This window comes from Podarcis raffonei, chromosome 4 (assembly GCF_027172205.1).
Source record: "Podarcis raffonei isolate rPodRaf1 chromosome 4, rPodRaf1.pri, whole genome shotgun sequence".
Classification (NCBI taxonomy): Eukaryota; Metazoa; Chordata; class Lepidosauria; order Squamata; family Lacertidae; genus Podarcis; species Podarcis raffonei.
Genome location: NC_070605.1, coordinates 58,420,802 through 58,439,201, shown reverse-complemented (window position 1 = coordinate 58,439,201; position 18,400 = coordinate 58,420,802). Strand labels below are relative to the sequence as shown.

General features: G+C 40.6%; 1 protein-coding gene across 3 annotated transcripts in view; it reads right to left on the bottom strand.

Annotated features, from left to right (window-relative positions):
* The window catches only part of DIPK2B (divergent protein kinase domain 2B), a 183,706-nt gene extending 165,515 nt beyond the window's left edge, over positions 1 to 18,191 (bottom strand). Inside the window, exons 1-2 of one of the 3 annotated variants that reach the window (XM_053386864.1) lie at positions 17,897 to 18,191; positions 16,232 to 16,341 (exon numbers count right to left, since the gene is read on the bottom strand). The gene's annotated coding sequence lies outside the window, so the exon portion shown is untranslated. Of the gene's footprint in view, positions 1 to 16,231; positions 16,342 to 16,830; positions 17,648 to 17,690; positions 17,822 to 17,896 lie in introns of those variants that run through there. The other 2 variants (XM_053386865.1, XM_053386866.1) reach the window with 2 other exon arrangements.
* Positions 18,192 to 18,400: the final 209 nt, after the last annotated feature.

Sequence of the window (18,400 nt, the reverse complement as noted above, 5' to 3'; positions counted from 1 at the left end):
TTTCAGCCACAAGGATAAGAGACAAGAGCTCCATATATTTTCCTCTATAAATGGAGAAGAAGGTGGGATAATGCAATATTGACTGCGGAAATGTCCCATGGGGGAAAGGCTTAAGCACCTTCTTTCCCTTTCTGGCTGGATTTGCAGTTTCTACTGCTGTTGTTCTGTTTAAAAAAAAAAGTTGGGAGGCAGACAACTTCACCCTTAGACAAATGATCTGAGAAACTGAAGGACACTTTAACATACAGAGGAGAAAGTAGGAGATAGCTAGTCCCACTATGCTATAACACAAAGCATTCTAGAAATCTTTGGGGAGGGGACACCCCGAAGACAAATATTCTTGCCCATCTCTCTCCCTGTTCTACAGAGAATCACTCGCCTCTCGTCTAAAATACGACAGTTCAAGCTATTTGTACTACTTAAATCTGCTGTATAAATCCAGCTGCAACCAGGCTTTCTGGGATTGTGCACACATTTTAATAGTTTCCTATAAAATCCATATATAACAGTAACTGTATTATATTATACACTTTAGTCTGTTAGATATCATACACATTATTGAACAAATGCACCCTTGTTATGTATGCTAATACTAAATGCAAGGAATTTATTTAAAAACACTTTTAGAAGGAAACATTCCACTCCAGCAAACGCTTTTTGACTATTCACAAGTCAACATTCATTATTAATTTTTAGGAACTACACCGGCCCTATCTCCAGGTTTATAATGTGAGGATATGATGTGAGGATGCATTAGAGAGGAGAGGAGAAAAGAAAGGGGAAGGTTAGATGCCATATAATCTCAAAAATAAGTTTAGGGAACATTTTCCTTCAGCTACTAACAACAGCATTCATAAATTCAGCTGAATGCAACACAGGAAATAAAATTCACAAACTCTATCCCCCAATGCTCTTAACTAATGTAGAATTTTCCTCAAAAGCTACTCATTTTTTCTTTCATTTTATTAAAGATTTGCAGAAATTGAACTTTGCAAACACGTAAGAGCTTTTTATTTGCCTGAGAATGCTAGTGAAATACTTCTTTATTTCCTTTATAAATGTCTCATAATTATCTACAGTTGAACCTCTAAAGTCTCTATTCTGGGATGGGGAGAAGAGAGAATAGCTGATCCACGAGAAGCAAATTAAAACCTTAGCATGGATGCTAATGAAACAGCATTCATGCTCTGTTACAGGAGGGTCTACAAGTTCAAATCAATTTGCTTTTTATACTTTCTATTTACATTAGAAGCACATGCCGCTTTATAGAAGTGAGCCATGGGCAACTTACATTCACCAGGAGTGATGCCTCAATGCCTTCCATAAGAGCTGCATCAGGAAGATTTTGGGCATCACATTTTGAGACTTTGTTTGGAGTCTTAGACAAAGATGTGCTCTCCAAAGCCCACATTCCTGGCATGTTCACACTCCTGTCTCAGCAACATCTATGCTGGTTTGGTCATGTACACAGAATGGAAAGCGGCAGGAGCCCCAAGGACATGCTCTACAGGGAGCCAGCTTCAGACACTAGGTCAATTTGGCAGACCACCTCTGTGTTACAAAGATGTCTGCAAATGTGGCATGAAGGCTGGCAACATTAACCCATCAGTCTGGGAACCCCTTGCAGATGATCACAGTGCCTGGAGACAGCCAGGTTGTGTACCCACAGCAGTGACCAGAGCAGGAATGACTGCTGGGAGGAGCACAGAGAGAAGGAACGCCATGGTGCACCTGTAGCAGCAAAACTGGATGCCTTCATCTGCCCCAGGGGCAACAAAACACGTCTGTCCCACATCGGTCACTACAGCCACAGCAGTTGCTGTAATTCTCCAATGGTTGACATTACCCCCCCCCCGAAGGCACTCTTTTCCTTTAACTCCTGAGACAGACAGATGCCAACACGCAACTACATTGAGTAGCCAGAACTATGAATGGTTTGAATCAGTATAAGGCTGTTCTCATACACTCGATATACCATTTCATAAATTATGTTTTTGCTATCATCAATTCTCTATTATTTTTATACAACAATCAAGCTTACTTTGTGAGTTTTATTGCCGGTTTCAGTATTACATTTGTCTGTTTCCCATTTTCATTAATTTGTTAATTTCCCAGTTCTATAGTCCTTAATTTAATAAACATTTTAGTCCAGGCATCCATACCAATGGAATATGATCTATCGATTATCATTTTCCAAATGCAAAATACTTACAACATCCTGCCTGCATATCCTGAGGAATTGCTTAGGTGGGGAATGAGTTGATCAACAGCTGCCACTTAGGAACCTGATTTCCATATGCTTTGTCCTGCTCATGAGCATAACCAAGCAAGATTTTCCATTCCTCTCTGGGGAATTTCAACTGAAGGGCTGACATATGCTTACTTCACTTTGTCCTACATGACTTTAATATGACTAATTTTTCTTTTCTTTGCAGCTCACTTTACTGAAAGGCCTGTACAGAGAAGTTCCCTTTTCTCCACCGATGGAATTCATGCAATCGCTTTTTCTTCTAGTTTTTAACAGGCTGTAGTAATTTACATCTGACCTGTAGATATCCAGAACAGATTTCCGCAAACAGCAGTCGAGTTCCTGGAAAGTTCTTTGTAGTTAGAACTGCAGCAGTTTCCTCTGCAGCAGCCATGATCGGCTTTGTGTGATGATAGTATTGCACATGACCTTACAGCTGAAGTCTAGGATTGCTGTCGAAGCCAGACTTTCCTTGTGGGAGGAGAAAAACTAGCCCAAAAAGACAACTAGGCAGAAAAAGCAGGATTTTAAAAACAGAAATATGGGACAAAATGCCTAAAATTCTGTCATTATGTCCTGTCGTATAGCCACTTCTCCTAGTGACTTCTTAATTCTTTCATATTATTTACTTCAGACTTTTTTTAAAAAAGCAGTAAATGAAAACCATAGGTTGAGAGCATTTTAAGCCAAGCTCTTCCTCCTTTTCTTTTTCTATGCTAGCCTTTATGTATGAAGTAGTATTAATATTAGGAAAATCCACCATGAACCTTAGAATCACAGAGTTGGAAGAAGTCCTATCTAACTCCTTGTTCAATACAAGATATCCAGAGCTAGAACATATAACAGTTGGTTGTCCATTTTGCATATCCAATTCTATATCAGTCTTGAACTGCAATCCTCATCCTTCGCTAGTTATGCAGCTTATGTGAGGTGAATCAAAAGAAGAGGCAAAATAGGAAGTGAATAGTTCTTCCTTACCACCCTTGCCAGGCAGTGTGGCTATCATTTCCTCTTCCTTCCTTTGAACATACCTGAGTAATTCCCTTTTCTTGCTCATAACTTCCCTCACCAACCTGAACTTATTCCAGGCTTTAACTTTCCTATGGCTAAAGCTTTCTCCTGAAGCTTTTTTCTTGACACTACCCCTACAAATCTGGGCTATTAGACCTTGGCAAGCTGTCCATCATTCCATTTCTTGTAGATGTCATTTTTATTTTCAGTTCCAAATTAAAAAAACCCAAATCAGCTAATGTCTCAATATTTAGTATGCCTACTAGTGAGTAAGCTCAACTGGGCTCAGTAGGGCTTACTTCTGAGTAAACGTGCTTTGGCTTGCACATAATATATATTTACATCCATAAGATAGTTTCTGGGAAATATTCAAAGTTGCAGAAAATACATTTTATTATAACAGAACCGGTAAGATTGCAACTAGGTTTCAAAAATTATTTGCCATGCTGCATGGGATGGTACTGAGAAACTTCATCAACCGATTAGCTTATGTGTAATGTGTAGAAAGCTTGCAGGATTTGATTATTTTAAAATGTAGAAAGAAGACTGTAGTTTTTATTATTCAGACATTTGAATGCACTATACACGTTTGATATAAAATTTTAATACAAACAACACACCAGCCTGATTTTTCCATCTTTTTATGCTCATAAAATCATTTATACAAGTCAAAAGGTTGCCGAGAACTTCAGTTTCATTGCTCACTTAACAAAAGTGGGGAAATTAAAAGGTGTTTTTTAGAACTGAGCAAAGGAAAAATACAGAATCATAAGCTAAACATATCCCCCTCCTTCATATTACATGAAATCATTTGCATTGATTCTATATTTAGAGAATTTTATGTAAAATGTTAATATGATCATATATACATGATCATATATACAAAAAATCCCTTCACATTCCCATCAAGAAACAAGTTCTCATTTCAGATTGCAAAGATTACCAGTAGCCTGTGGTTGGGTAGGTAAAATCCCCATGGTAAATTACTTCATGTAATCATTACTATGTGAGCCAAAATCTGTAAAAATTTAAGAAAGAAAGAAAGAAAGAAAGAAAGAAAGAAAGAAAGAAAGAAAGAAAGAAAGTCATTTCAGGAAGATGCAGAAATCCCCACACATGCGACAATAGAATTTATTACACATATTTTAGTTTAGTGAAATTCCACACACCAATCTAGAGGTTCCAAACACTTGGTTATGGAGGAGCAGGGGAAAACAAATCACCTTATTAAAATGGGCCTTTACCACTGATGAAAATGTAATGTGGACGTTTTAAAATGTTGCAGATATAGTTATGGAGAATAATTAACTTACAACTTGAAAGTTACAAGTTAAAACACAACCTGTAAAATGTAATTCCTGGAACAGACAGAGAGGTGGTGGGTGGAACTGTTTAAAGAACATCAGAAATTGTTTTGCATTTAGGACTTTTTTACACAAGGTTAAAATTCCCTTTGAACCTCTCTTGTGCTATTTATGCATCTGATCATGATTCACACAGATGAAGAAGTGGAGGGGAAGCATTTGTAATGTGGGTGAGCATTCTGGTCAACTTACATATTTGCAACAAAAATGGGAAACCCCCCCCCCCACCCAAAGGGCACTGGAAGTAGGAGCAAAAAAATCAACGGCCAAAAGAGATGTTTTTATTGGAGGGTATTTTGGACCCAACTGGTCCTTCTTCAAGGAAAGTGAGAGTAACGATTAGGGTGTTGGAGTAGTTCAAATCCCCACTCAGGCATGAAGCACACTGCACCCGGTGAGCCACTTTGGGCCAGCCATGCTGTCTCAGGCTAATCTACTTTACAGGGTTGTTGTGGGGATTAAAAGAGGAGCAAAGAACCACACACATCACATTGAGCCCCATGAAGGAAAATGTGGTACATAATTGTACTTTTTTCAAAAAAGTAAGCATGTAGACGTGCTGTCGCTTCTTTTCTTATGATTGGCTCTGAAACTTCCTGAGAATTCTCATTGGTCACTAGGCTGTTGAGGCAACAAAGGAGGCAATAACGGAACCCAGAATTCCTCCATTCCTCTCCTGCCCAAACTTAAAAGGGGATGTTAAAGCAGTTATACTGCTTCTCTCGCTTCACAGCAGGCCCCTTTGCAGAAAAAAACCATATCTAGGCTAAGAATGGTTAGCTGGGGAATTAGCTGTTCACAGATCAAGAATCCTTTTACGGATACACGAGCTAACTCTTTTCTTCTCACAAATACACAGCCTTCAAAACCTATTAACTACTGTATTTTATTCTACAAATTCCAGGTTACCAGTTTTCAAACAAAGCCCCATTTCAACTGGTAAGTCTCTCACTAACTATCCTTACTGCTTATCTACACACTGGATTTCCCCTTTGATACTATTAGTCAATTGTGAGATGTTAAAATATGAATTACTGGAAACAAGTGTTGCTGTAGCTGGGTTTCGAACTCACCTAATATGTTTTCTGGTAAATAAAGTTTGAAGGATGCAAGATTATCATTGTTGTTGTTGTTTAGTCGTGTCCGACTCTTTGTGACCCCATGGACCAGAGCACGCCAGGTACTCCTGTCTTCCACTGCCTCCCGCAGTTTGGTCAAGCTCATGTTAGTAAGATTATCATAAGGAATATTAAAATCTAGAAATGTGACAAGTAGTAAGAAATACTAGTTCTTTTCACAAGACAATTGCCAGTGTTTTTAACCATAAAGTGCTGCATTGTGAAAATAATGAAGAAAGCATGTCTGTCTAGTTTTTTCCACTCCCCTTGTACAAATGGAATTACCAATGTATACGCCTCCCAAGGTGCAAAGCTCTTCCACCTTCCATTCCTGTTGTGATGAATGTAGCTGACCAGTGTCTCATTCAGCAGTCAGCTGGTTTCCAAGGGGGTTCAGTATGCCCAGGAAGGGCTTAGCCAAGCAGAGCAATGGGCCATAGCAAAGTGGATTATGCTTTTGATGCAATTCTGCAGTTTAGAAGTTACATAGCTGCGCACTTCAAAAATGAAGCACAATATTTGTAAGATTTCAGTACTTTTTTGTATTCTAAAACAAGTTACATTGTCCATGGGGGTCTGTAATAATAATAATAATAATAATAATAATAATAATAATAATAATAATAATACAAAATCAGAAGTACCAGCTAACAGAGTGGGACACAGATTCAGTTAGTTTTGGAATAAAAAGGTAAACTACACGTTCTGTGTCCTTTACAACCCAAAGGAATTAGTGAAGTTTAATAACTGATGAGAGTGAAAAATTATATTCTGACAGTTTCTTTTCCAGAATGCCTTTAATAGGAGAGGCTACACCTCATGTAACATTCACTAAGGAGGAGAACACATATGTGCTGACATACTGTTCTTTATTAGCAAGCTTCCATTTCAGTCAAATGAAGCCAGTGATCAAGAGTGAAATTTGGGAAGAATGTAAACACAAGTTTTTAATCTGATGTTTACTTTGCTATGCTTCTACACAGAGTGTAGTTTTATCTAAGCCTTGGGTCATGTTGGTGGAACCCTGGTAAACCCTTTCATGGCTTCCCACAGTGTAACGCATCATTAGTCCCTTGAAGCTAAGGGTCTCATAAGAAAAATAATTTTGAATAATTTTGGTTCTGCTGTCTTTTTCCCCCTCTCCCACTGACTCTATCTTCATATCCTCTCTGCAGTATGGACAAAAAACAGTCTTCCAAGTCTTGAATCTTAAACAAAGGGTATTATGATAGAGCAATGATCACAAGAAAAAGTAAATTACAGTTCAAAACATATTTGCTGCTTATCCTGTACACAGTTTAGCCTGTAGTTTTATATCCGCAGGAATAACACTTTGCCAATTACTGAGCATTTATGTTAATCTGATTACTCCCCTCATGAACAACCTTATGCTTCTGTTTAAGGGATTTCTTACTCTTGAATTTAGAGAATTTGTTCAAAGTATCATAATCATATTGTAATTTCTAGCTTCCCTAATGTTTAACATCCCTCCTGGCTCTTTACCTGGCACATTTTTTCACAATCTGCCAAGATGCTAATTAAATTAACAAAGAGAAATGAACCAAAGGGAGAAGTTTCTGAGACAACCCAAGTCATTAAAATTTCACTCCGAAGCTTGATTCCTTCCCCTCCTTTTCTTTCAATGGTTGTTTTGCTTTAAGACAATGTGGTCAAAGAAGTGTGAATGTGTGATGTGTGTAATGGCAATGGAGCCAGTGGAAGTTTCCATTGGCTTTGCAGCATTTGCATAACTTGGTACATAAGCACACACAGCAGAATTTAGGATTCTTGGAAGCTACTGGGGGAAAACAGAGATCCAGAAGTGCAAAAACAGGAATCCAGCCATGAGCTCCAACAACTTAGATAGTCTTGCTGGCAAACACTTTAATGCGAGGGAAGCTCAGGGAAGGAATAGCTGTTCTTACCATAAGCATCATACGAAGTGGTCTCTGAGCAGGGTGCGTAGCTGCCCCTGCAACTTGGAGGCAGAAAACGCCAAAACCTCAACTTACTTTGTTCTTCCTGTTGAGGTTCAGTCCCACTTCGTGGAATAGCATAAAGCAGTGATGCCCAACCTGTAGGCAATGGCATCCCTTATCTCCTAGGGCCCTCATAAAATGCTATGAATATTTGTCTGAATCCTTTTTCAAGGCTAACCTTCCACTTGCCCCCTTTTGAAAGATCCCACCAAGTGCATGTCATTTGCCTGGTCTTTCCCTTATCTGAAGCAGCATCTTAACTACAAGAGCAGGGTCTTTTGGTGAGTGTTTAATCTTTAGATGGGGACGCGGGTGGCGCTGTGGTCTAAACCACTGAGGCTAGGGCTTGCTGATCGGAAGGTCGGTGGTTCAAATCTGGGTGAGCTCCCATTGCTCAGTCCCAGCTCCTGCCAACCTAGCAGTTCAAAAGCACGTCAAAGTGCAAGTAGGTACTGCTTGAGCGGGAAGGTAAATGGCGTTTCCATGTGCGGCTCTGGTTTCACAAGAAGTGGCTTAGTCATGCTGGCCACATGACTCGGAAAAACTGTCTGTGGACAAACGTTGGCTCCCTCGGCCAGTAAAGCAAGATGAGCACTGCAACCCCAGAGTCGTTCACGACTGGACCTAAGAGTCAGGGGTTCTTTACCTTTACCATTAATCTTTAGATATAAACTTGTCTTAGTTCCATATATAATTGGCAGAAGGAACGTCACTGCTCTGAGCCTGCTCAGTGGATTCCTTCGTATGTTGCATTAGAAAGATACCTATATTATTCACCTGAAATTATTCATGAGTGTGCCCCATTTACTTCAATGAGTCTTATGCAAGAGTAAAAAAAATACTAGCCCAAGTAATCATCTTACAGTGCAATTCTGGACATGTTTCCTTCAGAGTTGAATTGCTAAACATTTTATTCTAAAAGGGGGGGGGGTCTAGTTGCTTGGCACTTCACTAAATATTGACTTTTACAAGCCAAGAGACATCAAGGCTGTTAATTTTGAGGTGTTACTCCTAAACTACCTCACAAGATATGAAATGGAGGATTGTGAAAGCATATATATTGCCCACCTTCTCTTTATTTTGGATACTGCCAAAGTAATTGAGGAAGAGTACCTGATTAGCGTGGGACTTTTGCCACATTTTAATTACACTTCAGACTTTTGATGTATGAACAAATACAAAGATTAAAGCTGAATACAAAGATGGAAGTGGAAAGGAATCATTAAAGGATCAGATAATAGAGTCTTTAAAAGATATAGACATGGTTTTCTTTAATCCATTGGGTAAAATACAACTTTCAAAGTAACAAGCTGTTTATCTACTGTTACACATCCAATAGCCTAATTTTGCTGCAACATGCCATACATGTATGTGTCACACATTCCATTTCATACTCGGCAATCACATCTTTCAAAATACATGTGCACAAGAACACTATAAACAGCTTATATGTATATAAACTGACGTTTTTATCTAAGACTACAGATAAATGGAAACCAGGGAAAGAGAAAGATCTCATTCACATCTATAGATGCATGCATTTTGCATGAACAAAAACTGCAAATTTAAACACATGCAGATAAAATTGCCTCAGGGGACAGATCCCATTTGTAGAATGCCAGTTGCCCCATTTTATGAAATATTCCATATGCCATAATACACCTCACAACCTTAATTGTCCCAGTTTAAGAAAGTGCTTACAAGTTTCATAAAAAGGTACTCCTTCACTCACAGCAGGATAAGCACCTGCATACATATTTGTCTTCACTGCTTGACAACATTCTGCAACTCTCATTAATTACTGCATGTAGTTCTAGGTTGACATTTGATTATCAAATCACCTTGGCCAATTACTCAATTAAGTATCAACTGTTTGATAGACAAATGGACACACACACACACAAATCAGTGTCTTTGTTACCCATTGTTTTTCTTACATGCCACCCCCCTTTATGTATTTTTATAGTTTGTATATACAGTATTTATATGATCATATTCTAGATCTGGGATTTCTGCTGAAATTTATGGATTTTATGCAACCTGCGTAATCTCACAACTTCTCCTTAACTGAAAAGGCAATTCTCTTTAAAAACAAAAACAAAAAAACCTCTGTGACAGTTCATTAGTAAGATTCCCAAGTATTTCCCCCTCCCCCCAAATCCTTAAGAGGACATAGCATTTCCTTTATTTCTGTATCGGGGGGAAATCACACCACAATGTATTTCTCTAATTTATTAACAGTTGTATGCTGTCCAATAACCTAAAATTCTCTGGAAGGTTTACAATAATAAACACAAAAACAACACAAATGCAAAATAGAACATATAAAAATAAAATCAAAAGCAAGATAAATGCAGCTAGAAGACGCATAATAACCTCCAAGGTTAAAACACAAATTTTAAAACTGAGAGGACCAGACTAATACATGTTATTAGAAAGGTCTTGTTGAACAGAAAAGACTTGCTTTGGATATATAAGCAAGTTATATTATACTGTTCCCCATATTTAAAAAATATTACACCAAGTGACCCACTGGAATTTCCCCAATATTGCAAAATAAAAGTATGCTATTATATTGGTAAATATTGTCCAGGAAAACATATGAAAAGATGCACCCTTAAGGTTAAAAAGGAACATTTTTGCCTGGCGCCTAAAGGTGTATAATGAAGGCGCCAGGCAAACTTCCTTGGGGAGAGCGTTCCACAGATGGGGAGCCACTGCAGAGAAGGCCCATTCTCGTGTTGCCACCCTCCACCCTCCGAACCTCTGGAGGAAGAGGCACACAAAGAAAAGCCTCAGAAGATGGTCTCAGGGTCCGGATAGGTTCATATGGAAAGAGGCAGTCCTTGAGGTATTGCTGTCCTGAGCCGTGTTGCTGAGCCGTAATTGAACCAAAATTGCTCTTTTGAAGGTAAACCTATTCAGATGCAGAGGCTGATTTTTGTAATCTTTTGTAATATGGTGCCCTGTACTAGAGCAAAATTTGGCATGCCCAAATGGATCTTGTCAATTATGGATCTTCTCAGTTTTGCACCCCCTCAGCAAGGCACCCACTCCACCCTAAATCCAGCGCTGTCAGGTGTTCACTGTCTGCACATGTTTACAACTGCATGAGGGAGAGCAGGGGAAGGGGTGCTGGTAAGTCCTGCTCTCTTGAACCCTTCCCCTTGTTTGCAGGTTGCCAGACATGCCACTAATGCTGCGTCTATTTTCCTTGACACACTCAACTTCCCATTCATAATTCATAAGTTACCAGCCAAAACACTACCAAGTATACTGGGTATGGCTACTTAACTAGGTTAACCAAGTACAAACCATCATGTGAATGAGATAAAGGCACGCTCAAAACTCTTCTTCTGTATCCAGTGCCTTACTTAAGTGCCTTATATGCTACCAACAGGCAATTTCAGTATATACACTATATATCTATATATCAAAAACCTACTCCCAATGCTCTGTGACCAGAGAAAAATGAAGCAGAAGGGTCTATGATTCTCTTATCTAATATTCCTTCTGGCTTCTAGCCCTTTTACTAAATTTTAAAAGGCAACATTTTCTTGCCAAATTCCTTTTCTGCCCAACATGACTTCCAGCAACAGCATTTTACCAGCTAGCCACTAGCTGTGGGAACATTGCATGAATGCCACAACTCACCACAAACAATGCCAAAGACGGAGACACAGTACTGTTTTCTGGAATGATGCCAAGTAGAAAACTTTCATAGGCATGTACATGCCTGATCTAATGCAGGAAACCAAAGAAAAAGATACTGGAATCAAATGGGACTGATTTTAGATCAAAGCAAGCAGGGATCACCTGTTTAAGGAGACACCAGTTTGGGATTTAACTAGGCCACACATTTACCAGAGTTCTTAAACACAGGAAACGTTTAACTCAAGACCATCCTAGAAGAAAAAAAGCTGTATGATGCAAAGTCCACTCACCCAATCTCCTGGCACAACCAAGTTCCCAACAGATACAAAAACGAACACAAGGGAATCCTTGTAAGCTCCTTAACAAAAATCATTTAACAGCCATCAGCAGCAAGGTGCTGCTGAGAGCTGCCTACTTCACCAGCTAGCAAGTTCCTTCAACCCTGTAAATGACCTGCTCAGCTGCTTTGCAGGGATAAAACTTTGCATTCACCTGCTCCAATGCTCTTCAGACTAGGGGACCCTTTCTCCATGGTCTGCTGCCATGAGAAGCGGCCACCTGTATCGACACCCTTCACTGCCCCACAAGCTTATTCACAAACACTCCAATACCATTCCTCAAATTGCCAAGAAAAGCATTTGAGAGGTACATGGAATCTTCCATATACATATCATCACCTGATAGGTGCCTAGCTAATATACAACTATTCCCCTCTGCAGACTGAAAACCTTACCAAGCTCCAGAATGACTTTCCTCCATGCTTCTTCTATGGCCACTGGGCAGAATTTCTACCCAAGCACAATGGACTCCTGGAAACACATGCCTGGTGATACTGATGCACCAGGCCTCAGTGACTGCTTCCCCCTAAGATCACATGCTCCCTTATCACTCTCCTTCTCTAGTACTGCTGCAAAGAGATGGGAAGCTTTCACTGTAGATTAGCCATAGCGTAGCATTAAGTAGCACTGTGTTTATATATGGAATTGCTTTATATGTATGTATTTCTGATATTGTAAAATCACTTTGAGATGTTTCATAGGAAGCAATTCAATAATAATAATTTTTATTAAAGAAAACCCAAACCCTTTACTGTCGTAAAGCATAAACATGGTTTGTTAAACCGTGTGCAAGACTTTGGGGGCTTGTTCCCACCATGAGCAATCATGAATGTTGCTATTGTCGTCCCTGCACTATGTGCCTATACTCCAAGACATAAGACATGTCATATATAGGACTCTTCTCATCACTCAGCTCCTGTGAGATCTCACATTCTCAATCCACATCCCAACCTTCTTGCCCTGCACTCATGCTTTTTACAAGGTCAAAGCTGTCCTTCAATCCTGTAACCACCTCCTTCCTTACAAGCTGTGCTGCAAGGATACATAGCTGTCAACGTTTCCCTTTTTTTAAGGGAAATTCCCTTATTCCAAATGGGATTCCTTGCAAGAAAAGGGAAAAGTTGACAGCTGTGCAAGGATAGGAGAGCCCCATCTGCAAACCTCAGATTCCCCGCATGGTTGTTTCGAAGAACAACTATTTGCCCTGCTCCCCCCAGTAATAAAATATAGCTTGGATCTGGAACTAGCATAGAATGAAAAAGACACCAAAGTTTCTACCACCTGATTAAGCCTTTAGGAAGATTTATGTGTGTTGCACAGCAAAGGAAACAAAGGTTACCCCATCCCCATACTAGTAAGCTACGACTATTCTTACAATGGACACAAGGATTTCAGGTAAATCAGGGGTGTTATTTATATTTCAGCTTTTCTCCATATTATTTGGTGTTATTTATATTTCAGCTTTCCTCCATATTATTTACTGACCTTTGTATTGAAACTAGTACCCTGCTATAAACAAACAATTCCTCAACTCTTTGCACCTGCATAAAGGTTCCAGGACTTGAGCCCCACCATAGCAAATCCATTTAGACAAAAATATCCATTGCCTTTCCTCTCATAACAGGACTTTTTCTGGTTTACAAATGGGGAGTAAACTCTGTCCTATGCTTTCCACTTTCCTAGAAACATGGGAAGCTGCCTTATATTGAGTCAGTCCATTGGCCACCCAGTTCAGTACTGCCTCCACTGACTGGCAGTGGCTCTCCAAGGTTTCAAGCAGGAAACCTTTTTCCATTTCTACTTGGAAATGGCCCAGGGACTGAACCTGGGACCTTCTGCAAAGCAGCTGCTCTAGCTTTGGGCTACAGAGGCTTCCCATGCTCTGTTAATACTGTCCTCGGGAGATCAGCTGGAGCTTGAAAGGATTTGCTGTTACAATGAATTCTTCCAACGCAGGTAAGTGCTTCAGGATGCTATCTGTGCTCACAGGCTCTCCATCCTTGGAGTTTGTCTGGAAGAAGAACCATCAGCATCTGCCTTTTGGCTGGAATCCAGTGTTTGATCATTATCTGCGTGGTTTGACTCACACAAAAAAGAATGCAAGGATCCATGTTGTGTAGCACTCAAAACAGCAGGAATGCAAGCTGCCGAGATGGCTGAACTGCGGAAAGTGGAGCCCCAAAGAGAACCGGGGAAAAGAAGAAACCTGTCTGCAACAGAAACTTTCCCCCGAGATTTTTGATAATGAATACACACAATTTGACGCTCGTATAGTATACCCTCATCAACTTACAGAAAGCAGCTGTGGAATCTCTCTGAATGGAAGAGTTTTTCTCCCAATTACTTTGTGAACACGCCAAAAAAACAGATCAGGCACTCTGAATGCGATGACAGTTTATTTCAATTATTTATGGCAATTCATCACAATGTACAGTAATGGTACTTGTAGACTAGTGAAGTCTCTGTAATAAGAACCCTCAGTAGAGCACTCTGCCTACTGCTTCACTTACATTAGACATTACTGTTAATATTTTATGACTGCTTACTGTAATACGACGACATACTACCACATTTTTATATGTATGGCTATGAATTTATGCTTTCATTCTGATGTACACCTGCCAGTAATACAATTAATCCAATAAGCTTTCAAATTCATATGTTCATAAGCCCAAATGCTGCATAGCAGGTAAGTTCTGTTTACCTTTATATATCAATTATGCCACATGTTATCAATCCTATCAATCTCAGATCTCCCAATGAGTACTTTAAGGATAGAGGTACAAGTATGCATGTGTTTGAATACTGCAAGGTATTTAAAGAAACAGGGCAAAAATGTTTATTTTTACTTTACTTAGTTCAGTTCTCTCTCTAAGGAGAGATTGGTTTAAAAACACCTTTTGACACATGGAAAAGGAATAAAGCAAAATAGATATATATTGGCATTAGCCAATACTGTAAAGGCACTTATATTGAAGTAACATTCAAAGTCCTGGTTTTTGCAACTTATTTGCTGTAAATGCCTCTGAATTATATTCTTTGAAAGCTCTTGGAAATGTCTATATTCATTTTTAAAGACATCTCTATATAGCTAATTGAAATTTTTATCAGCTAATGAAAATACATTGTTAATTACTTTAATTCTGCATCCACATGTTCATTATTCTCTCATACTGTATGTATATGTGTGTATATATATATAACCACATTAAACAGTGTTTGCTGTTTATATATTTATTTAAAAAGACTGTAAATTACCAGAGTTTTATATAGAATAATCAGTACATTCACACTGTAAAAATCCATTTCAGTGCATGCAGTTGCCATGGTTAAACACACTGGTACGATACAACAAGCAAATCAGTTTATGATCAGCAGACATAAGAATATCAAATGTGAGATTTAACCAAACACAGCCTCTCTCCTATGACAGTGTAATCTGCAGACTACAATCAGCAGCTGAAAACTTTTGCTAGCCTTGGCAGCCAGCCAAAATTTATGGGAACTACCAACCCTGCCCCTGTCCTGGATCAGGAGAGTTCTCAGCCATTGCATCAAACTGAACATTGGAAGCATTCAAACATGCTGCTTCCAAATCCCACCGAAACATCAGTGTGTGTGTGCTCACCCTTCGCTTGAGCTTAGAGTAGGTTGAGACCTTCCCTCTGATGTCATGCTGAGCTTCAGAGGCATTTCAAAGCAGCAACAGCCTCAAATAAGGGTTTGGGCTCCACCATACCTCATGCTGAGATTCAGAGGATCCTCTTTTCTTCTGAGCCAGCAGAAGGGTGGCAGCTCATTCCTGATGTCATTATGGCTTTTATAAGCACTCGTTTTTCCAAAAGCCTATGACTCCGATCTCCAAAAACCGGAGATCAGAGACACCACCTGTTTCTTGCTTGTCTAAAAGACATGCTCATCACTGTTCAGTGCACTGCGGATCCCCAGAAAATATATTTCTTGTCCACATATTTTCAGTAAAACATCTTGACTTTCCTTATCTCTACAGAGATAGGATTCCACAGTAATTCTGAAACCGCCATTGGCTGGCACCCCTATTCTAAACACTTTTATATAAATTAAAATCACATTGATTTTAATTTAACTTGCTTTTGAATGCACTGAGGCTCAGGAAATAAGTAAATTAGGCAGCTTTAAAAGGGAAATGCCAGCCTTAATTAGCTTATTTGTGCCAGAAATCATTGTTTTGCGGAACTGAAACGTATGATTTTAGCAGTAGTAGCAGAAGACGACATTGGACTTATTGAGCATGATATTGAAGAAAAACCTTAGAGCATAGCTTTCAAGGGATCTCGTCCATGCATACCAGCCCTCCTTGATTCTTTCAAACTAGTATTCTACTTTCAAGCTGCTATGTTTTTTCTGTACCTTTTGGCTTTTGAAACGAGCTCAAATGCTTCTGATATTTTACGTTAAATTCTGTTTAAAAATGGCCAACTGTCAAAATTTGGTAAATACTAGGAGCACTATAGGCAGTTAGATTAATCAATTTACATACCTGTGGTTTCTCAAGTTCCCATGCCTAGTCATGTGTACACTCTCTTCATTTTCTCAGATAGAGAGAAAATAACTTCTGCCAATGTTTGTATTTGGCTTCCACACTGCCATCTATAGTCAACAGAAGAAATTAGACATCTATTAAATCTCTTGGTAGTCTCATGTCACATCCAAACTCTAGCCTAGATTGTGTTAAAGAGACTCAATCATTCCCACTAATAATATAGGCATAAAGATAGCTACAGTTTCTTTTGCAGCACAATTCTATGCACGTCTACTCAAAAGAAAGTCCCAGTGCATTCAGTAGGGCTTAATCCCAGGAAATTTAAGTACAGGATTGCATCCTTGAAGTATTTCTTCTATATTAACTCAAGACCATGTAAAGGTTAGGAAAAATAAGATGCATTCATTGTCTTAATATTTAATACTTTACAGCTTTCAGGGGGGGTTACAATAACATATATAGCAACATTAAAACATCCCTGATTAGCTTTGTATGAAATACACACACACACACACAAATGTGCAATAAGCAACTATTTAAATGTTATGGTTATTCTATAGACAACCCATATACATATCAGAAGCTAGTACACAAACCACGTATGCTAAAAATGTAAACAGAGGTTTCCACCGCAACCCTATCGGTGTCTACTCAAAAGTAAGCCACGTTAATTCCAAGGGCATACAAGATTGCAGCGGAAGCCTAGCGTACTTCTGTGATAGAAGTTTTCCCCATTCTATTTATGTTGCAACGTACATGTTGCCGCGTTGTCCATTTTCTAAAGAGTACTTCTGTGTTAGAATCAAGAGTGTTTCATGCAACCAATTTAACACATTGCTCTCCAACAAATACCCTCAGCCCTGATTCCCCTGCCATGGTAATATTATTCTCATACTCTGCTAGTCAGAAAAGCGAGACAAGCTGTCTCCTATAAGAGGTTTTGTTTTCCCCACATGCACGACTTTCCTGCCAGTCATCAGAATTGTTGTGTTAGATGCGTTTAACCCAAAATCTGAACCCGCATGGACAGCAGCAATTTTATCTAACACCAGACTGTACTGCTTCACTGTATATCTTGCACAGCACATACAGCAGCGGACTCGTCTCCCTCTCCCTGGAAATTACTACTCTAGAACTGCTGTGTTCTGCACATGCCAGGCTCCCTGCCCGCTCGACGACGCCGAGCCACTTGTCAAGAGGTACACACGCTGCTCTTACTCTCTTGCCCCTCGCTTCGGTACTTCTTCGGTCCAAAACCCCAAGTAAAAAAACAAAACACAAGCAAGCCACGCTAAAAGGGGGGGGACCCTCTCCGTTGCCATTAGCCACACAACACGCACACAGAGCTATAGGTACGGTTACATGCATATGTATTTTTAGACAGCCAATGGAAGGGGGGGTGAGGAGCAAAACAACCGATTGCCACCCCCCACCACCACCGCGAATAACCACTCACTCTTGCAGCCCTGCACCTCCATCCAGCAAAAGCAAGGCAGCAAGTTGTGCGCTACATCTCTCCCTCAGACACACAAACAGACCCCACCGAGGCAGCAGCCGGTCTCCCGATTGGCTCGTCGCCCTACTCGCCCCCCTTCTCCGCCGCCGCCCGCATGGCTGCAGCCACCCGGGGCTGACAATGCGGTGGAAACGGGTGTTGCCCACCTGCGCACATGGGCTGCTTCTCCTCTCGCGCTCGCTGCCTCCTGGTGCCGCAGGATGAAGTGGCGGCGGCGGCGGCGGCGGCTCCTTGCAGCTCCCTGGGCTTCCCCCTTCGCCCGCCCCTGCTCGCTCAGCCCGCTCCAAACAGCCAGGGGGAGCCTCGCACTGCGGGTGCCGCTCCTTCGCCGCTTGGGATTCCTAGGGAGGGAGGGAGAGAGCGAGCTCCCCGCCTCGCCTCGTAGGTCCACGAGCCGCTACTCCCTCCCCGGGAGGGAGCGCGTGAGGGAAGGAGGAGCGCGCGAGCGCGTGCTCTCTCCCAGGCACGTTTCTCCCGCCGGCTGCCCTCGCTTGCGAAGTCCCGGCGCATCTATAGCCGGCGCCCTCCCCTCTTTCCTCGCCCTCCTCCTCCTCCCTCTTTGCTTTTTATCACATGCCCGAGTCTCCAGGCGCCTCTGGCGCCGCTCGGTGCGCGCAGCTCTCTCGCCAGCCTGCCTGCTGCCTACACAC